Source organism: Schistocerca cancellata, chromosome 5, assembly GCF_023864275.1.
Source record: "Schistocerca cancellata isolate TAMUIC-IGC-003103 chromosome 5, iqSchCanc2.1, whole genome shotgun sequence".
Lineage (NCBI taxonomy): Eukaryota > Metazoa > Arthropoda > Insecta > Orthoptera > Acrididae > Schistocerca > Schistocerca cancellata.
Window position 1 is genome coordinate 297,340,988 of NC_064630.1, and position 22,860 is coordinate 297,363,847.

The window sequence follows — 22,860 nt, forward strand, 5'->3', positions numbered from 1 at the left end:
CCTTCCAATACATTTCACCACTTTTTTACTTTTTGGTCGATCTGAAGATATTTATAGATAGCAAACGAATCTAATTGGTTCAAATGGCTCTGAGCACTATGGGACTTAACATCTATGGTCATCAGTCCCCTAGAACTTAGAACTACTTAAACCTAACTAACCTAAGGACATCACACAACACCAAGTCATCACAAGGAAGAGAAAATCCCTGACCCCGCTGGGAATCGAACCCGGGAACCTGGGCGCGGGAAGCACGAAACTAATTATTAAACTTTAATTATAATAGGAAATTTGCGGTCCAGGCATTATATGTTTCTAACTATTTTTTTTATTTCAATGACAAGTTATTTGCTACAGTAACTGTCAACTGTTCCAGTCAGGCAGTATCGTAGAGTAACGCTGAGAAAAATGTTTAATGTTTTTCAGCTCACCTGATGTTTGGTTTCTGTTGGCTGCTGACTAAGCGGATCAGTACTACAGCTAAGTTGATCCTTTTCCACCTTACTGTGGATCATACACACTAACCAAAAAATTTGCAACTTGTAAAAGACGCTTATTTTGAGGCCATTACTTTGCTGATATTTAGCTTGCATTAATGCTGGTCAGAACTTTGTCGCTACCTGTTGATTTATTTAAAATTTGAGCTGTTGTGACAAGGTTTTAGTTTACATAACTAACAACAAATGCTCGTCACTATGAGTCTTTGGAATCCAAGTTTCAGTCATTCAGCTATGAAGTGTGAAACAAGCAACATGTTCTTGTTTAGGTGCTAGACACGAAGTCGTAGAGGAGACGCAGGTGTATGCAGATCATTGGTAATTAATGCAGATTTGGAGATTTGGTCCCTTTACGCATGGTATGTGTGGTGTCACCGCCAAACACCACACTTGCTAGGTGGTAGCCTTTAAATCAGCCGCGATCCGTTAGTATACGTCGGACCTGCGTGTCGCCACTATCAGTGATTGCAGACCGAGCGCCGCCACAAGGCCGGTTTAGGCTACAGAGACTCCCTAGCACTCGCCCCAGTTGTACAAACGACTTTGCTAGCGATAGTTCACTGACTACATACGCTTTCATCTGCAGAGACGACAGTTTAGCATAGCTACGACCTAGCAAGGTGCCATATTCAGTTACTATTGATACTGATATTGTGAATCATGTACCTTCAAGAGTGACGTTCATCATTAATGGATTAAAGTTAAGTATCAAACTAATTATGTCTACTTTCTGAATTCTCATTCCTTGTCATGTTCCAGACCTCACGTCAGTATAGTTATTCCCTTCTTACGCCAGCCTGCGGGAGCTAAAACGCTTGCATTTCGGACTCCTCTCGTAACACGGTGTTGGCTCTTCTGCCAACACAACAGTATGCAAAATGAATCTCAATCAAACGAAATTATCTGTCCCTAATTAGGGAATGGAACTGGCCGTTATCCATGGGATTAGTAGTGATGGGAAATGTATAAAAAGGAGAGACGAGAAAATGACGAAAAACTAAAAAAAAGGAGAAGTAATTGTCAATTGAATGCTGAGTATCAGCAGTATGGAGAATAAGTTTTTACTCTGCAATGAAGTGTGCACTGAAGTAATGGTGGTAGTAGGGCGGTGAGAGAAGGTCGTGAGTCGTTCTTGGATAGCTCTGTTGCTAGAGTAATCGCTGGTGAAAGGCTCTGGTCTGGTACACAGTGTAGCTTATCCCAGTAAATTTGACATACAACTGAAGTTCACTAATGAACCGCATGGTCACCTTAAAGGAAAGAACTACATTGAAGTAGCTTTAAGTCATACGAAATGCTAGTCTTTCTCTTTGCACATAAAATCCCCGGAACACGCACGTAAGGGAGTACCATGATTTCATACTCCTTTAATTTTGAAAAGCTCTTGATGCCGCATCACACTCTAGATTAATAACAAAGACTCGAGCATACGGAATAGAACCTTAAGTACTGTACGTGACCAGCTCGAATACTTTTGAGTAGCTAGTGTTCATTCGACACATAGTAATGTAAGGAGATCTCAGGGGAGTGAAATAATAATGCTCCTGTTCCCCATATACCTTGGTAATCTATTGCGTAGGGTGGACGCAGCCTGAAACTAACAACACTGTTGCGTAAAATTGTCGTCGCTGAGTGACTATGGGGAATCAGAATTAATGGTAGGAATATATATTTACTGCAATGAACTGAAGCTTGTTTTAGATACGGATATACATAAGTTATTAGCAGTGGGTAGAAGATACATTCCTTAAATCTTAGAACATATTTTAATGGTATAATTCTTCATTCAGCCATGCTGAAGAAATACATCATGGGGCCGTAATGTTGTGGATCTTTAGTGAAACTGGGAAATGAATGGCCAATTATCAGTTTTCAGGAGGGTTCTATACGAACGAAAACACATACTGAGCACTTGTGCCAAGCATTCTTTATTATTTCTTGAGCAGATTAGATTAAAGAAAGACAGTGAGCGTTTCAGAAGCTATCTGCTAGATTTGTTATCAGTCGGTGTGATAACCATAAGTGTGTTAAGTAAATGTTCTGCAAGCTTTATTGACAGTTCTTGGGGTGAAGAACACAGTCTTTTAGCGAAATCATATTGAACACGTTTAGGTAATCAGCATCTGGGACAGCCTGTAGAGCAATTGTGGTGCCTCCAGCACTCATCCTGTATAAGGATTACATGAATAAAACAGTGGTACTAGGGCCTCTGCAGAGACATACAGGAAATCATTTTTCCTCTGCTGTATTTGCGAATGGTGCTCTGTAGAGAGGACTGTGCAGCTTGTACGTAGATGTAGGAGTGATTGTAAAAACCTGAGAAATGTTATTATACTAGAAATGTGGCCTCACTCTTCCTCAATAGAAACAAAAGCATTAAAAAATATGTGATCTCACGTGGTTTACATTACTTTCCCAACTGAGCTATAGTTATGTCATGAATGGTCTTATTGTTGACAAAACATTAAACTGTGATATTCATAACCTTTCAAACAACACAAACAAGGAATAATGTATCATACGAGAACACTAAGTATAAGACAGATGAAAAATATTTTGACAGGTTGGCAGTGGGGTAAACATAACGAGAGCGGTAACGGCTGAACATGGGTGTGTGTGTGTCGCGGGCGGCGTGTCGGCGCCCCTTGACCCGGACGCGGTGTTGCCGCGCGGCCGCCCATTCATGCGCGTGTGGCGCTGTTGCCAGGTCGATACCTGCTGACGTCAGCTGGGCGCCGCTGCGCGCAGCGCTGCTGTAATGAGGACACGGCCGGCCGGCAAGGTCCGGGCCGCGCGCGCGCCTTCCCGCCGCTCTTGTCTGCCGCTAATGAGGCGTCTCTAATAAACAGCCCCGCACAACTTTCCTACACCTGCCGGCGCCCATCATGTGTGGACACGTCCTGCTCCTTCTCTCGCTCTGAATCGTCAGGCACTGAATGGCAGCAGAAAAGTTGGCCAAATTTGACGATTGTTGCCCATGTCTTCTACAAACACACAGTATTTAGAAAAATTATTGACACAGTCCCAAATACAATAAATATTTATTTCTGAGCTTAAACAGATCTTCTGAAACACTGCCTTACCACTAGTCAGTTTCAGTGAGACAAAGAGTCCTATGAGCAAATTGATGGTGTCGAGTGGTAACCTGTTCAGTCTTGTGATCGCTAATTTTCATATGGAACAATCTGAATAGTCAGCTCTATGAAGAACAAATAAAAAACCATGTCGATAATATGGGATTGTGGATGACACATTCGTGCTTTGGTCATATGTTAAAAAAGCTTCATAAGAATCCTTCAGTTGTCTAAACGATACATATCCCAAAATCCACGTCACAATGGAAAATAATAATGTAATATCCTTCTTGGATTTTTCTTTTATGAGGCAGACTGATGGAAGCTTGAAATATGAGGTCTTTCGGGAAGTAACACATACGAACAAATATTTACCTAAGAACTCCAACCATCTTCTGCAGCAAAGAAAGGTGACATCTAAATTGTTGTTGATAGAGCCAAAAATCGCACGTCGAAACACCTGGATGCAAAATCAAAACACTTGAAGCTTTTATTTGAGAAAAATGGCTAGTCAGGCAAAGAAATAAATAAAATTGTGCAGTCAAAAACATTATGAGAACGATAAAACAGAGCTTGGGACACGGTTTCTCTACTCTTTATCAACAAAGTAACTGATTAGTTGGGAGGATTTTACCAAAACATGACATCAGACAGACTCATAGACAAACTAAGAAAATGTGTTAAACAGTCCTATCTCTAAAGGATAAAGTTCCTTCTCCGTCAAGATGTGGGGTATACAACGTTTCATATGCGTGTGGCAAGGTGTACATCGGAAATACCAAGAGAAGTGTGAATACAAGACTGAATGAACATAAAAATCTTTGCTGACTAGAGGAAAAGAAAAATCAGCTTTAGCAGAGCATGCTCTTCAGAAAGGAAATCATGCAGGGAAGTTTTCTGAAATCACAATTTTAACAACAAAGACAAACTATTGTCCACAGTTATACAGAAAAGCCATCGAAAGATAGTGGCATGGGGATAATTTTAACAGAAGAGAACAAGGCGCGAAACTTAGTGTTATTTGGACAGTCGGTCCGCACACTCAATCTATCAGTTGTTATCTTTGATAGGCGACAATCGAAAACCATTTTACTTCTGACAAGGATATCTCTGCTGATCTCATGCGAACTCGATCACGCCCATTTTACACAGCATTTATATCGCTCTCTGAAGCCCAAATCGTCAGCCAGAAAGACTCATCGTCGCCTGCAACATCTCCGAAGATGTCCAGCGTAGGGCCAGACGAAACGTCAGAACCGACTAGTTTGTTCGACAATGGCTACACAACCCGGAAGCCTCAGCAACAACTATGAAATCCAGTCGTGAAAGCTTTCATTCTATGATTACTCAAGTCCGCCTCTGAGTCTGTCACACGGATGATCTAGGTTAAATCCTTTGTTGCTTGAGGTGAGAGGACCATAGACGGCCCATGGAAAAACGTTTCAAGAGAATAAATAAAGATAGATACCCCATCAACGAAACATACAAGAAGTACAACTATTAGTAAATAGCAGTGGAACTTCAAGCCTCACGAAATAAAAGAAAGAATTACATGTGCTCTAGTTTTCTGGTCATTTGGTGCAGTAAGTTCTTACAGAATTTTTCTGTGAACGTTGACGTGGACTTAAAAGGTCTATGTTTATTATGATCATAGAATATGACATTCATTGACGAGTGTACATATAATTATGCTCCCAATATTTTAAAAAGGTCTAGGTTTATACAAAAATTAATACTCTCTTAACTTTAGTTGTTATTACTCTTGTCTGTGCTTTTTCACGCACTTTACAAAAATCCATTTTTTTATTGTGTTCTGAAGACCCTCCACACCACTCGACCATGTGCAAGCCTCTTCACAGCACCTACTTTGTTTTGGAAACGTAATTATTGCATTCTTCTTTAAGATTGGGGTATTTCGCCTGTCTCATACATTTTGCACAACAGGGGGAATAGATTTGTCAATGCTGCCCCTCCCAAGGACATCAAAAATTCTAAGGGAATGTCGTATACTCAAGAGGCTTTGTTTTGCCTTCGATTTTTAGTGCTCTGTCAAATTCTTATCACAGTATTACAATTACCATATCATCTTCATGTCCTTCCTCTACCATTTCTATAATAATGCCTTCAAGTTGAATACCCTTGTACAGACAACCATCCAATGCTTCCACCTTTCAGCTTTCCTTTCCTTGCTTAGTAATGGTTTTCAGTCTGATCTCTTGATATTCATATAGCAACATCTCTTAATTTTGCTGTAGGTGGCATCTATTTTTCCTCTAGTTTTACGTACTTCTATGGCATTGAATTTGTCCTCTACCTATTCCCACACAGCAGTTTTGCACATCCTGTCAATCTCATTTTTAAAAGTCTGTATTCCATTTTTCCTGCTTCATTTATTGCATAATTATTTATTCTCTTTTCGTCCCCTGAGATATACATGGCTCTCTACTAGGTCTTTTATTTTTACCTGTATGATCCTCTGCCGCCTTCACTATTTCAGCTCTCAAAGTTTGTCTTTCGTCTTCTACTGTATTGCTTCCCCTTTTCTTGTGAGCTGTTGCGTAACCAAGTGTTAGCTATTAAATTGTGCTTTGTGCATATCTCTACCAAACTCCTTCATCTTGAATTCCTCCCCCCCCCCCCCCCACTCCCCAGCCCACGTTCTTCGATTATTTTTCTTTATCTTCCTCTTTATGCTGCTGAATTCCAGACCTCCAGCACAATTAACTTTTTCTCTCCCTAAACTAGTATAACGATTTATTTTATCCTGCCATCATCATTAGTATCATTATCATCATCATCTGGGGTGTTTGTCGACATATACATTTGTACTACAGTGGTGGCTTTGGGCTTCGTGGTTATCTTGGCAACTACAATGTTTTTACGTGCTGTTCAAAGTAGCTTTAATGAATTCCTATTTTCTTATTAATTATTAGACCTAGTCAGCTAACGAGAAGCACTGTTCCACCAGCCACATTTTCACACATTCTCACTATATCTAATTTCAACCTATCCAGTTCACTTTAAAGTTTTTTATCTATTTATTCGATTAATCGATCTAACATTCCACGTTCTGAACGTAGAATGCGTTTTGTTTTTCCTGACGACATTCTCCTAGGTAGTTCATGTGTGGAGATCCGGATGGGGACTATTTTATTTCTGGAATATTTTACCTAAGAGATTACCATAATTGTTAATGGTGTTTGGAACCAGTCAGTTCCCTGGTATGGCACCTTCAGATTTAATAATAAATTATTTATTTTCTAATTTGGTTCATTATATTTTGCTGCTATGAGATGAACGTCATAATTCTATGGGATGCAATTAAGTTATGTACATAAAAGAGATACATTGTGTTTTGCATCTCCTGACCTTCATCACTACCTTTCAACCTACACATCTGCACCTTGAAGAAGAAATGCTGGAAATAAAAGGTTTATAAAAGATTAAAATTCGGGGTTAAATAAGATACTGATGAAATCTTTATCCTCCATGAAAGCGCGGAAATCTAGTGAGCACGAAAAGTGTATTGAGAGTAAAGCAAAGAAAGACGACAGCAATGAGGAACATCAGGAGTATGATTATTGAGAATCTTAATTTCAAATTGGGAGACCAAAAAATGGGCAAGGTAAGGGAATTCTGCTACCTTAGAAGCAAAGTAACGTACAACCGAAGATGTAAGGATGAGGTAAGAAGCAGACTGGCGAAAACGGTATCCCTGCTAAAGAAAATTGTTTTTTTTTTTTTTTTTTTTTTATCATCAGTCTACTGACTGGTTTGATGCGGCCCGCCACGAATTCCTTTCCTGTGCTAACCTCTTCATCTCAGAGTAGCACTTGCAACCTTCGTCCTCAATTATTTGCTTGACGTATTCAGATCTCTGTCTTCCTCTACAGTTTTGCCCTCTACAGCTCCCTCTAGTACCATGGAAGTCATTCCCTCATGTCTTAGCAGATGTCCTATCATCCTGTCCCTTCTCCTTATCAGTGTTTTCCACATGTTCCTTTCCTCTCCGATTCTGCGTAGAACCTCCTCATTCCTTACCTTATCAGTCCACCTGATTTTCAACATTCGTCTATAGCACCACATCTCAAATGCTTCGATTCTCTTCTGTTCCGGTTTTCCCACAGTCCATGTTTCACTACCATACAATGCTGTACTCCAGACGTACATCCTCAGAAATTTCTTCCTCAAATTAAGGCCGGTATTTGATATTAGTAGACTTCTCTTGGCCAGAAATGCCTTTTTTGCCATAGCCAGTCTGCTTTTGATGTCGTCCTTGCTCCGTCCGTCATTGGTTATTTTACTGCCTAGGTAGCAGAATTCCTTAACTTCATTGACTTCGTGACCATCAATCCTGATGTTAAGTTTCTCGCTGTTCTCATTTCTACTACTTCTCATTACCTTCGTCTTTCTCCGATTTACTCTCAAACCGTACTGTGTACTCATTAGACTGTTCATTCCGTTCAGCAGATGAGTTAATTCTTCTTCACTTTCACTCAGGATAGCAATGTCATCAGGTAATCGTATCATTGATATCCTTTCACCTTGTATTTTAATTCCACTCTTGAACCTTTCTTTTATTTCCATCATTGCTTCCTCGATGTACAGATTGAAGAGTAGGGGCGAAAGGCTACAGCCTTGTCTTACACCCTTATTAATATGAGCACTTCGTTCTTGATCGTCCACTCTTATCATTCCCTCTTGGTTGTTGTACATATTGTATATGACCCGTCTCTCCCTATAGCTTACCCCTACTTTTTTCAGAATCTCGAACAGTTTGCACCATTTTATTTTGTCGAACGCTTTTTCCAGGTTGACAAATCCTATGAAAGTGTCTTGATTTTTCTTTAGCCTTGCTTCCATTATTAGCCGTAACGTCAGAATTGCCTCCCTCGTCCCTTTACTTTTCCTAAAGCCAAACTAATCGTCACCTAGCGCATTCTCAATTTTCTTTTCCATTCTTCTGTATATTATTCTTGCAAGCAGCTTCGATGCATGAGCTGTTAAGCTGATTGTGCGATAATTCTCGCACTTGTCAGCTCTTGCCGTCTTCGGAAATGTGTGGAGGATGCTTTTCCGAAAGTCAGATGGTATATCGCCAGACTCATATATTCTATACCCCAACGTGAATAGTCGTTTTGTTGCCACTTCCCCCAATGATTTTAGAAATTCTGATGGAATGTTATCTATCCCTTCTGCCTTATTTGACCGTAAGTCCTCCAAAGCTATTTTAAATTCCGATTCTAATACTGGATCCCCTATCTCTTATAAATCGACTCCTGTTTCTTCTTCTATCTCATCAGACAAATCTTCACCCTCATAGAGGCTTTCAATGTATTCTTTCCACCTATCTGCTCTCTCCTCTGCATTTAACAGTGGAATTCCCGTTGCACTCTTAATGTTACCACCGTTGCTTTTAATGTCACCAAAGGTTGTTTTGACTTTCCTGTATGCTGAGTCTGTCCTTCCGACAATCATATCTTTTTCGATGTCTTCACATTTTTCCTGCAGCCATTTCGTCTTATCATCCCTGCACTTCCTGTTTATTTCATTCCTCAGGGACTTGTATTTCTGTATTCCTGATTTTCCCGGAACATGTTTGTACTTCCTCCTTTCATCAATCAATTGAAGTATTTCTTCTGTTACCCATGGTTTCTTCGCAGCTACCTTCTTTGTACCTATGTTTTCCTTCCCAACTTGTGTGATGGCCCTTTTTAGAGATGTCCATTCCTCTTCAACTGTACTGCCTACTGCGTTATTCCTTATTGCTGTATCTATAGCGTTAGAGAACTTTGAACGTATCTTGTCATTCCTTAGTACTTCCGTATCCCACTTCTTTGCGTATTGATTCTTCCTGGCTAATGTCTTGAACTTCAGCCTACTCTTCATCACTACTATATTGTGATCTGAGTCTATATCTGCTCCTGGGTACGCCTTACAATCCAGTATCTGATTTCCGAATCTCTGTCTGACCATAATGTAATCTAACTGAAATCTTCCCGTATCTCCCGGCCTTTTCCAAGTGTACCTCCTCCTCTCGTGATTCTTGAACAGGGTATTCGCTATTACTAGCTGAAACTTGTTACAGAACTCAATTAGTCTTTCTTCTCTTTCATTCCTTGTCCCAAGCCCATATTCTCCCGTAACCTTTTCTTCTACTCCTTCCCCAACAACTGCATTCCAGTCGCCCATGACTATTAGATTTTCGTCGCCCTTTACATACTGCATTACCCCTTCAATATCCTCATACGCATTCTCTATCTGTTCATCTTCAGCTTGCGACGTCGGCATGTATACCTGAACTATCGTTGTCGGTGTTGGTCTGCTGTCGGTTCTGATTAGAACAACCCGGTCACTGAACTGTTCACAGTAACACACCCTCTGCCCTACCATTCTATTCTTAACGAATCCTACACCTGTTATACCATTTTCTGCTGCTGTTGATGTTACCCGATACTCATCTGACCAGAAATTCTTGTCTTCCTTCCACTTCACTTCACTGACCCCTACTATATCTAGATTGAGCCTTTGCATTTCCCTTTCCAGATTTTTCTAGTTTCCCTACCACGTTCAAGCTTCTGACATTCCACGCCCTGACTCGTAGAACGTTATCCTTTCGTTGATTATTCAATCTTTTTCTCATGGTAACCTCCCCTTTGGCAGTCCCCTCCCGGAGATCCGAATGGGGGACTATTCCGGAATCTTTTGCCAATGGAGAGGTCATCATGACACTTCTTCGGCCGGCCGAAGTGGCCGTGCGGTTAAAGGCGCTGCAGTCTGGAACCGCAAGACCGCTACGGTCGCAGGTTCGAATCCTGCCTCGGGCATGGATGTTTGTGATGTCCTTAGGTTAGTTAGGTTTAACTAGTTCTAAGTTCTAGGGGACTAATGACCTCAGAAGTTGAGTCCCATAGTGCTCAGAGCCATTGACACTTCTTCAATTACAGGCAACATGTCCTGTGGATACACGTTACGTGTCTTTAATGCAGTGGTTTCCATTGCCTTCTGCATCCTCATGTCGTTGATCATTGCTGATTCTTTCGCCTTTAGGGGCAATTTCCCACCCCTAGGACAAGAGAGTGCCCTGAAACTCTATCCACTCCTCCGCCCTCTTTGACAAGGCCGTTGGCAGAATGAGGCTGACTTCTTTTGCCGGAAGTCTTCGGCCGCCAATGCTGATTATTTATCAAAATTTAGGCAGTGGCGGAGGTCGAACCCGGGACCGAAGACGTTTTGATTATGAATCAGAGACGCTATCCCTAGACCACGGGTCTAGAAACTTAGGATTAGACAAGGTATAAAGAGAAGTAGAGTGTGTGTGAATTGCTAAGGGCCCAAATTGCTGAGGTCATCGGTCCCTAGACTTAAAAGCTACTTAACCTAACCTATGCTAAGAACAACACATACACCCATGCCCGACAGAGAACTCAAATCTCTGGCCGGAGGGGCCGCACAATCCGTGACATGGCGCCTATAAACCCACGTCCCCTCCGCGTAGGAAAATAGAAGTGTAACTGAACGTGTAGGTGGTGTGAAGGGGTCCTGACCATCGCCAGGAATCATTTTCGCCTCATTCTGTGAGAATACGTTACTACTGCTCTATTACACCTTGCACGTTACGGTTTTGTGTCAGCACTGCATAACATTAGGTAAAGCAATATTACACCTTTTATTCGTTTATGTATGATAGTTTAATTGCTACAACAATTTACCCACGAAATGAACAGTGAATGAATGGTTTGTGTTCAATATGGTTATCTGTGGCATCACACCTGTAATAACACTCATGCTGTAGTTTCGAAATTGATTTCATTGATAATAATATGTAGTTTCTTGTACTGCTTTACCTAATGCTGTGCAAGTGTTGACATCAAACCGCAACGTTCAAGAATAATGCACTCTCAAAGCTTGGGGGAAAAAGGATACATCTTCTTTCACGTCCAGTTCCCTTTACGGTGGAATGGAGATCACGCCGCGCGACGGGATGAGTGTTTTGGAAGACGCTTGTGGGAAAGCGGTTTATATTTTCGTTAGTGGGAGCAAAGTATATAGAATTGCTCTAGTGTGGTGGTGAACTTAGTGAACAGTTCAAAAAAATGGTTCAAATGGCTCTGAGCACTATGGGACTTAACAGCTGTGGTCATCAGTTCCCTAGAACTTAGAACTACTTAAACCTAACTAACCTAAGGACATCACACACATCCATGCCCGAGGCAGGATTCGAACCTGCGACCGTAGCAGTCGCGCGGTTCCGGAGTGCGCGCCTAGAACCGCGAGACCACCGCGGCCGGCAGTGAACAGTTATTCAGTGATAAGTAACCATGTTACAGAGTAAGATAACACTATCATGACAAATACTTCACTCAAAAAGGTGTATAATTACGTGTAATAATTGCTTTTGTTAAAAATTTGTTGTACATCATTTATGTTCACTATATACGAAATGCGTAGGAGACTATCTCGTAATGAAAACTGGAGTCCAGTTGACGAAAATGGCGTGACACCTATTAAGTAGCGCTGCTAAGTTAGGGTACATGTAAGTCGGAAAACACGTTTTAGCAATACTTTTCAAAATACAATGGCACTCCAACGTTGATCGTTAAATGACAAAATCCATTATTTTTTGAACGTGTCCGTAGTTATTGGAAGACGGGAAAATTTCTGTTTCATGAGCATTGTGTCATTAGTCCTAAACAAATGAAAGTACAAGGAGACCGCAAGCTATAATTGTGTGGTAATGCGTGGCAGAATGCAGTGCTTTTTGGTGTCAATTAATTTGTAAGTAGTTCCTGAGTTATTTTTCAACTGGATGGATTTGGTAGGTGGAAAAGGTCGAAACGAAGAGCGAGATTGTTCCTGAAAAATGGTAGTGATTATTTGTATAGCATGAGCTAAGCGTATATATATATATTTCTCCAGCTTTTCCGGGTAAAGACCGATTGGAAGTTAACAGAAAATTTTAATTCATTTTTATATGACTTCAAATGGCTCATTTCTGCTGCCAGTTTTTGTAAACAATCTCTCAAGTTAGTTCAGCAATTAAGTGAGGTAGATTTAGTTAGCCTTCCTAGTTAACCAATGTAGTACAAGGTGTAACGTGTTTTTGCGGCTGGTCCCGGCGGAGGTTCGAGTCCTCCCTCGGGCGTGGGAGTGTGTGTTTGTCCTTAGGATAATTTAGGTTAACTAGTGTGTGAGCTTAGGGACTGATGATCTTGGCAGTTAAGTCCCATAAGATTCTACACACATTTTTGAAACTGTTTTTTTTTGTAACATGTTTTCTGGCTCAACTCCAAAATTAATAATAGAAAATGACCTCAGTGTACTTTGAGAATCAGTTGCAATAGTTACATCGGGAACTACTATAATAGATCATAACTAAGACTTACCAACATTTCTTCATATGTTGTTGAAAAGGTTGCTCATTAGTGCATAAATAACTTACTGAGAGTAAGAGTTCACACCTGTGCCAAACTGCTACAGATACGTACATATTAATGTTGATCTACTCGTACCGACAAGCGTTGTACACTTCAGTACATACCTTTCTTTATCAAACTGCACTTCAGGTTCATTTTATTATTGTATGTGTGTGTATGTGTTACTTCAAGCATTAAGAACTAAGTTGAGTACGGTAGCTATAGAAATTATTTCTCTCCAAAGTACTGAATTAAGGAAATAGTTTGTCTGTACCTAAGTTTTTTCTGAGTCACCGGTTTTCTAACGGTTTTGATGCGATCTGCCACTAATTCTTCTTCTGGGCTAATTTCTTCGTCTCACAGTAACACTTCTCAACTATTTCTTCTATTTATTCACATCTCTGTTCTCCCCCACAGTTTGTACCTTCTACAGAGTCCTCTAGGACAACAGATATTATTCCCTGACGTTCTTAACACATGTTCTGTCATCCAGTCTCTTCTTCTGGGCAGTTTTCAGCATATATTCCTTTCTTTGCCGATTCAGCAGAGAACCTGCTCCTTCCTTACATAATCAGTCCACCTAATTTTCAACATTCTTCTTAGCACCTCATCTCAAACGCTTTGATTCTCCTCTGGTCCTCTTTTTCTATAGTCCACTATTCACTTCTATATAAAGCTGTGCTCCCAACGTACATTCTCAGACATTTCTTTCTCAACATGAGACCTGTGTGTGCGACTAGTATACGTCTATTGGCCAGGAATGCCACCTTTGGCTGTGTTAATCTGCTTTTTATGTCCTTCTTTCTGCGTCTATTATGGGTTATTTTACTGCCTAGGAATCAAAACTCCTTGACTTCGTCTACTTCGAGATCCCCAGTTCTGATGTTAAGTTTCGCGCTATTATCATTCCTGCTTCTCCTCAACACATTCCTCTTTCTACGATTTACTCTCAATCCATGTTCTGTAGATTGTTCATTTCATTTAACTGATCCTGTAATTCTTCTTCAGCTTCAGTTAAGATAGCACTGTCATCAACCAATCGTATCATTGACGTCCTTTCACCTTGAATTTTAATCCCATTCTTGTGCTTTTCCTTTTCTTTCGTTGTTGCTCTTTCGGTGCGTAGATTGAACAGTAAGGGTGAAAAATTACATCCCATCATACACCCTTTTTAATCCGAGCACTTCGTTCTTCGTCTTCCAATTTTATTATTCCTGTACGTACTGTATACAATGCGTCCTTCCATCTAGGTTACTCCTCTACACCTCACAATTTCCAACATCTTTTCCCATTTCACTATGTCGAACGCTTTTTCTAAGACATATCCCATGAGCATACCTTTATTTTTATTCAGTCTTCCTTTCATAATCAGGCGCAAGACCGAACTGTCTCTCCGGCGCCTGTACCTTTCCTAAAGCCAAACCTACCGTTATACAACTGGTCCTCAATTTCCTTTCCCATTCTACTGTATATTATCCTCTTGGATATCCGAGCTGTTACGCTGACTGTGAGTTAGTTGTCGCATTTATGTGCCCCTTATACCTTCGGAACAGTTTGGATGATATTTTTCCGACAGTCTGATGGTACGTCACCAGTCTCTTAGATCCTGCACAATAACATGAGTAGTTGTTTGGTTGCTATTTTCCCCAGGTATTTTATAAATTACGTTGGAATGGTGTCTATGCTTTCTGACTCATTTGATAAGTCTTCTACAACCTTTTTAAACTCTGACTCCAATACTGGATCCTCAAAGTCTTCCATATCGGTTCCGATTTCTTCTTCTATCGCTTCATCCCTACCCATCATCATAATGGCCTTTGGCGTATTCTTTAGGAAACTTAAGTATGCTATCCCGTTCCACTCTGATTCTTCCGGAAGATTCTGTTAATCCTCAGACTGTTCCTCATCATTACTAAATTGTGATCTGAGTCTATATAAGCTCCTCGGTACGCCTTAAAATCAAACATCTTATTTCGGAACGATGACGTATTGCATCTGGAATATTCCGGTATTTCGCGTCTTTCTCAAGTATACCTTTTCCTCTTGTATTCTTGAACAGAGTATTCACTAGTATCATCTGAAATATGTTGCAGAACTCAGTCTTTTCCCGTATCATTAATACTGGCAGGCTCATGTTCTCCAGTAACAGTTTCCTCTATCACTCCCCTACAGCCGTGCTCCTATCCCCGAAGATTATTAAATTTTCGTCTCCTTTAGATACTGAAGTACCCTTTAAGGGTCCTCATATACTTTCCAAGTCTTCTCATCTTCCTCTCATGACGTTCGCATGTATTCCTAAAGTATTGTTGTCGACTTCGGTTTCCTGCAGAATTTAATAGAAGAAGTCTGTCACTGCACTGTTCACGGTAGCTCTCGCTCTGCCCTACTTCCCTGTTCATAACAGAGATGGGCAAAACTGCTCTTTTCAGGGATTGGATCAAATTAGTCACTCACTGGAATGAACTAGTTCTTTTTCATGACTCACCACTCACCATTCACTCACAAAAATAAGTAGAAGGACGGTACACTGCCTTTTTAACTTAGGTTACTAAATTTGCACTTCTGTCTGATATGGTCCTATTTTGTGTTAGTTCCCTAGAAATTTTCAGACACAAAATTCTTAAATTTCGTCTGCTGTAAAAATTATGAATATTACAAAAAAATCCTAAATACTTTTTATCAAATGGAAAAATTTTAAGAATGAAGACTGATTCTTTTTATATATTGATACTTTTATTGAATAAAATAGACTATAAAAATTACGTAAACTGTAATTGAAGTGTACCTGCACTCATCATCTGTTCCACGTATGATCCCATAAAGGAAAAATTAACCTGAATTCCTTTTATGAAGAAAAATCTCCCCATTTTACGACTCTTCACAGTGCTGGCGCTAATAACCGCGCAGTTGAGCGCCCCCCAACCATTGGTGTTGCTGTGATACGTCATACTTTCAGAACCAATCGAAATAGCGCTAGCCACAACAATTTCCTTGTTTCCCACCAGTCCAAGGGATTGGTGTTTCTAGTCAAATATCCCTCCACTGAACATTTGACCAATTCGACAACTGCCGCACATTCCGAGTCGTGACTTGCTTGAAGCTGACTAATGGTTTCATTGGACTCCTTCCAAGCTGAAGATGTCTCATGTGTCGCGGTGGTAACTGATTGAGAAATGAACTCTATTTTTTCTTGTTGAACAACTAACGCTTTCGTTTCTGCAGTAGCCTTCCTGTAGTAGTCCTGAAATGTTTTGCGGCCTTTGAATTGGGGCTTCAGTAACGTTGCCCGACTAGTCAGTTTCTTGCTCGAGATAACCCCAAAACATTCCGATAATCCTTTAAGCAAATTATCAACCAATGACCCTGTTCCTTCAGGATACTCTTTATTTTTGTCTTCAGAAGATTTTAGTTGCCGTTCCATTAATCGTGGCAAGATTTTCATTTTTGAAAGTGAGACTGTTTTCTCTGAGGACACCTCTGTGGTTACGCCATAAAAAAATTTCAAAATCTGTGAAGCCTGTTGCGTTATCTCCCAGTCGATATCTTTTAAATTTAGGGTGACTGATTTTCCAGTTACAGTAGCGAGGCAACAAATCATGGAATTTTTATTTAAAGCACATCTTTGTAACATTTCATAAGCAAAGTTCTATCACGGTGGGACACCTTGTTTCAGTTTCAGTCGTTCTTTTTATACATTTTCTTGCATTTCAGCAGGTTTGCTTAAGGCAAAGAGACACTCCTTGAGAAACATAACAACTCTTTTGATGTCGTTATTGGATTTCTGTACGGACTTCTGAATTTCGCTTTGCGCAGTGAGCTTTGAAAAATGTACAAAGTGTGGGATATATGGAAGTTTCAGAAGCAGCGCAGTTAATTGCATATTTGACGCTTTTTCTGTTGTTATGGATGTGATTTTAAGATTGATATTGTATTTGGGATAAGAAACCTTATCCAGTTTGAGATATTTTCTGCAGTGTGTCTCTCTTCGAATTGCGAACACTTTAAAAGGTATGACTTTAGTTCACTCTACTGATCTGTGAAATGTGCAGTGAGTGCACAGAAACTAATTTTATTTACACTCTTCCATGCATGAGACGTAAGGCAGACTGCCTTTCCGGTGGCCAATCGTTTTCATTTTTATCAAATTAATCATGGTGCAAACTGTGCATTAAAGAGTTTTACAACATTTTTCGACTTAGTTAAGTATAATCTGCGCAAAGCATATATATATATATATATATATATATATATATATATATATATATATATGTGTGTGTGTGTGTGTGTGTGTGTGTGTGTGTGTGTGTGTCTTCATCTAGAGAGAAAGGATGGTATTCACTGCAAATTCATTTTTAAAAGCTGTACATGGAAGGCAATACTTTTATTTAATTTTTATTTAATGTGAGCGGTTTTATAATATCAGAAAATTTACTTATTGGCTGTCGTAAACGAAAAGCAGTTGAGGGTGCGGGTATCACAAAGGGAAATAAATCACGACTTCGCTAAGAACCTGACGACACTGATGGGTTGGATACAGCTTGAGACTCAATTTGCTTATCTGGGAGGATACCTTCGCCTGAGTTGCAAACAGACATAAGTGAGGACGATTCACGAGAAATGATTTATGGAGTTTCTGCATCGATTGATGGTGATCTAAATCGGCTACAGTCACCCTTTATTACAGTTGGCCATCAGTTTCAATTCATTTCGTCGAACTCCTCCGTATATACTGAAGCGCCAAAGAAACGTATCGGCATGCGTATTCAAATACAAAGATACTGTATGCAAACAGGCAGAATATGGCATTGCGGTCGGCAACGTCTATATAAGACAAAAAGTGTCTGGAGCAGTTGTTAGATCGGGAACTGCTGCTACAATGGCAGGTTATCAAGATACAAGTGGGTTTAAGTGTGGTGTTATTGTCGCCGCACGTGCGATGGAACACAGCATCACCGAGGTAGCGATGAAGTAGGGATTTTCCCGTATGACCATTTCACGAGTGTACCGTAAATGTCAGGAATCCGGTAAAACATCAAATCTCTGACATCGCTGCGGCCGGAAAAATATCATGGAAGGACGGGACCAACGACGATTGAAGAGGATCGTTCAACGTGACAGAAGTGCAACCTTTCCGCAAATTGCAGCAGATTTCAGTGCTGGGCCATCAACAAGTGTTAACGTGCGAACTATTCAACGAAACATCATCGGTATGGGCTTTCGGAGCCGAAGGTCCACTCGTATACTCTTGGTGACTGCACGACACAAAGCTTTACGCCTCCCATGGGCCCATCATCACTGTTGATAACTAGAAACATGTTGCCAGGTCGGACGAGTCGGGTTTCAAATTGTGTCGGGCGGATGGACGTGTACGGGTATGGGGACAACCTCATGGACCCTGCATATCAGCAGGGGATAGTTCGAGCTGGTGGAGGCTGTATAATGGTGTGGGGCATGTGCAGTGGGAGTGATATGGGGCCCCTGATACGTCTAGATACGACTCTGACGGGTAAGACGTACCTAAGCATCCTGTCGGATCATCTACATACATTCATGTCCATTTTGCAGCCCGATGGACTTGAACAATTCCACTAGGACATTTCCACACCCCACACGCCCAGAATTACTACAGAGTGGCTCCAGGAACACCCTTCTGAGCCTAAACACTTCCGCTGGCCACCAAACTCCCCAGAAATGAACATTATTGAGCATATCTGGAATGATTTGCAACGTGCTGTTCAGATGAAATCTGCACCCACTCGTACTCTTACGGATTTAAGGACAATCCTGCAGGATTCGTGGTGTCAATTCCCTCTGGCACTACTTCAGACATTAGTCGAGTCCATGCCACGTCGTGTTGCGGGACTTCTGCGTGCTTGTGGAGGCCCTACAGGATATAGGCTGGTGTACGAAGTCTCTTGGCTCTTTGGTGTATTTCAGAATATCGACATCCACGTTTTTCTTCTAACGAACGTAGACGCCTGGCCCAAGCCAAGGGTGCTCTCCACTTCCATAAATACAGATTCCTATGTCCAAACAAACGCAACAGAAGTAACAGACGAGGAGGTGGAGTAGTGGTATACAAACGTTTTGATTTATTACCGACCGTGCTACTCACATCCAATAGTAAAGAAGACAAATAAGTTAAATATATGTTCGTAAACATTAAAACACTTAAGAAAATTTGACTAATGTGCATCCTCTATAGACCTCAGAAAGCAGGTGATATACGCTGTTTCAGAACTAACCTTTCAAAATTGTAATGCTAGGAACTTTAACATCAATATTCTACTTCTTCACTGTCAAATTCAGGTGTGTAGTTTCTTCTTCAAAATGTGTCAATATTTCAGCTTGCACCTACCCATAAGGCAGCCTATAGTTAGGCCTCCATACATACATTTGCCAAGAAATCCACAAAGAAAGACATTCGTACCTGGAGTATCAGCTCACATCATATTCATGACTTACTCTCTACAATATACAAGAAATAAACTGTGACAACATACAGAGACGTTAAGTGTATCAGTGCACCTAAACTTCCAGTGGAGGTACAAGAGGTAATTTGGGAGACGACTTCCATAGGGTTTCTGGACATGAAAGACCAACTCCATGGTTTACTACCAAACTATTAAACGATAAATATGCTCCCCCAAAGACCGGATATCTGAAGGGAAAACCCGCACCAACGGAAGAGCTAAAACAGTTCGTGTATCTCGGATACGCTGTACATCGGACTTATAAGTGGCACCTATCTTTGAAAATAAAATTGGTTACAAGCAGAAAGAAAACTAAGTTATGCCAACACATTAATGTAAAACACAAAGACCAAATCCTCTATGTGTGATCTAGGGAAGAACAGATAAAGTAGATGCTGCAGCTGATCCATTGTCCCGACCAAGGAACTGAACCAGTACTTGACTTAGGCGATAACCTTCACTGAAACGTAAACAAAACATAGACTTACTGATTATTTCGCAGACGTAAATGACGATAGTCGTGAGAAATTCTTTCTTGAGCTAACAACGCTGCAGAAAAATCCTTCAGTTCAGCATTTACTGTAGAGGTGGTGTCGCAGTCCAAATCAGCAAGCTTTTTGTTGATCCACTTCTGCTAAAAGTAATTACTGGTCCATAGGCCTTGAAGCTCATGCCTGGACAGTACATCAGAAATACCCGTTCCCATCAGAATACAAGTAGTAGAGATCCTGTTGCTAAGAAGAGTAGCTGGGTACATTCTGTCTGAAGGGAGAGTGGATGTGGACATCAGAAAAGAAATGAGTGAAAAACTTAAATGAGCAGATTAAAGACTACAGAAGCTACTGGAAGGGTTATGTAACAAGAATTGAAGATGACAGATAACCAAAATTGGTAATAATTATTAGCCAGTGGCCCGCATCTCGTGGTCGTGCGGTAGCGTTCTCGCTTCCCACGCCCGGTTTCCCGGGTTCGATTCCCGGCGGGGTCAGGGATATTCTCTGCCTCGTGATGGCTGGGTGTTGTGTGCTGTCCTTAGGTTAGTTAGGTTTAAGTAGTTCTAAGTTCTAGGGGACTTATGACCACAGCAGTTGAGTCCCATAGTGCTCAGAGCCATTTGATCCATATTAGCCAGTGGGCAGAAGATATTTAGGAAGACTGTGGAAAATCAACAGTTTCAACAAGAGGGCGTAATAGGCAAATGCCTAAAACTTGCAGAGAGAGAAGAAGAAGAGATGCCATATTAAAAATGTTATGATTTTGTAAGTAATGGTGATTTTAATAAGTTTTGTAGTTGCACATCAAACTCTGGTCTCATCTAAGAGGGCTCCTGAAGGCGTTAATCGGTTCAGGTTAAATGAATAAATAAAAACATAAACATAATATACAAGTTGTCACCTGATGAATGCTCAATATTCACGGATATGACCCGAACGATCACTTCAAGCAAAAAACTTCATGTCGACATATGCAGTATTCTGAATTGTTTCCGAGATAGTACATATTTAATGTACACTGTTACTTATTTTCTTTATTATTCAGTACATTTTCATTGTTTGCAACGTACTACAGTAGTGTAGACGAAATCTACACAAATAATTTGATAAAAGACACGTAGTCTACCAAATCGGGAACTACCTCGTACTAGCTTACCTACACCTCAATGCATTCGTGTTGCGCAAGATTTTCCGTACTCTGTAGTTCTCTTCAAGCAACCTATAAGGCCTTGAGAAAAAATGAATAGGACCTATTAAGGAAATTTTGTGTAGTTAAAATCTGGGCTGCGACAAGCCGCAGAATTCATGTTAGTCAAGAAAAAGGTACAAAAGTAACTTTAAATATGTCTCTTCTCAGAAACCAATTGGAATAGGGCATATGACCATATTTAGATTTTTGTTTCAAATGATCATTCCTGTCATATCTCTGAATACTGACTATTCTTCCAGAGACTATCATGTGGACTATAATGCGTGTTAAAATAATTTTATCTTATACATAGAATTACATTTAGTATCCTATCTGCCCAAAGTAAATAAAACATGTATAAAGACTCCCAACACACCAACAGCAATTATAAATGCAACAGTCATGGAAGAAGACATAATAGTGCACCTAACAAGAACAACAAGAAAACAGAAGAACAACAATATAAGAAGACAAAAACTAGAACAAATAAAATAAGCATGCAAAGAATAAAGAGCTGCGCTTGTATGGAGAGGTGCTCAGTCAAGAAAGTGAGTTGTGAGCTGTATCACTGAGCCAAGATTGCAGAGAACAGAATCACACCTCAAGTCACCATGTGGTCTGCTCCAGGTGACCTCGTCCACGAGTGTGGCACGGGACAGTGAACTAGCTTCCAATCTGATCTGTAAGGGTTTTGGGGAGCAGTGAGGTAGCGAGGTACCTTACAGTCTGATCCCTGAGACTGGTGAGGAGCAGTGAGCTAATGAGATGGGCAACGGTCCAGCTGGTAAGAGTGGTGGGGAGCATTGCGTTACTGGAAAGAGAGTGATGCCTGGATCGCATTGCAATATGCTCCGACCAAGTGGTGGCTGAAGGCTGCAGCTTTCATGATCGCTGGCAACACATTCTGAGTGCTATGCTAAGTCAAAGGATAATAAGTAACAACTCACTCAAAAGTATATATATGTTTATTGAGCTTCTGAAATTTGAGATATTTTTTTGAAATCAACAGCTGAAACGTGATGCTGCAAGTGTTTTCTGTCTTAATGTGTCGTACTAAATAAGTTGTGTATTGTTTGCTTCAGTAGCTGCGTAGCCATTACGGCGGGTGGTAAAGAGAGGAGGTTCAGGGTCGATTCCCAGCTACATGGAAGATCTTTTTTTCCACTTGGAGATTGTATATTGCGCTGTGATTATCTTCATATTATCATAATTAGCATTACTATTGAGATTGCTGAATGGGTACTGCCCAACAGTCAATAAAATGAAAATAACGGAGCTTACTTTATTTTCTGTTTTCATGGATGAGAAAATTGTCATGTTATGCAAATCCACATGTGCACATGGTCTACAACACATTTTTTGTAGCTTGCAAAACGTTTTCTTAAGGATGTGACATGGGGTGCTTTTGCAGCAGCCTAGTGGACAAGAAGGAAATGCATGAATACAATTTATTTAATAGCACGGGTTAGATAAATGACAAGTAACAAATGATAGCCTTTTCCAATCTGTAGATGTCCTTTGAGCCCTACTATTCGGTATGTCGTGTGGCCACCATGCACTGCAATTAGAGCTGCTATACGCCTTGGCATTGAATCAGTAAGGTTCTGAATACTTTCCTGAGGGATTTCCCTCCACGCAGTTTGTATCCGAGCCCACAAATCCTTGACACCAGTTACTGGGTGATCGTGACGCACCAGGTGCTGACCAACCATATCCC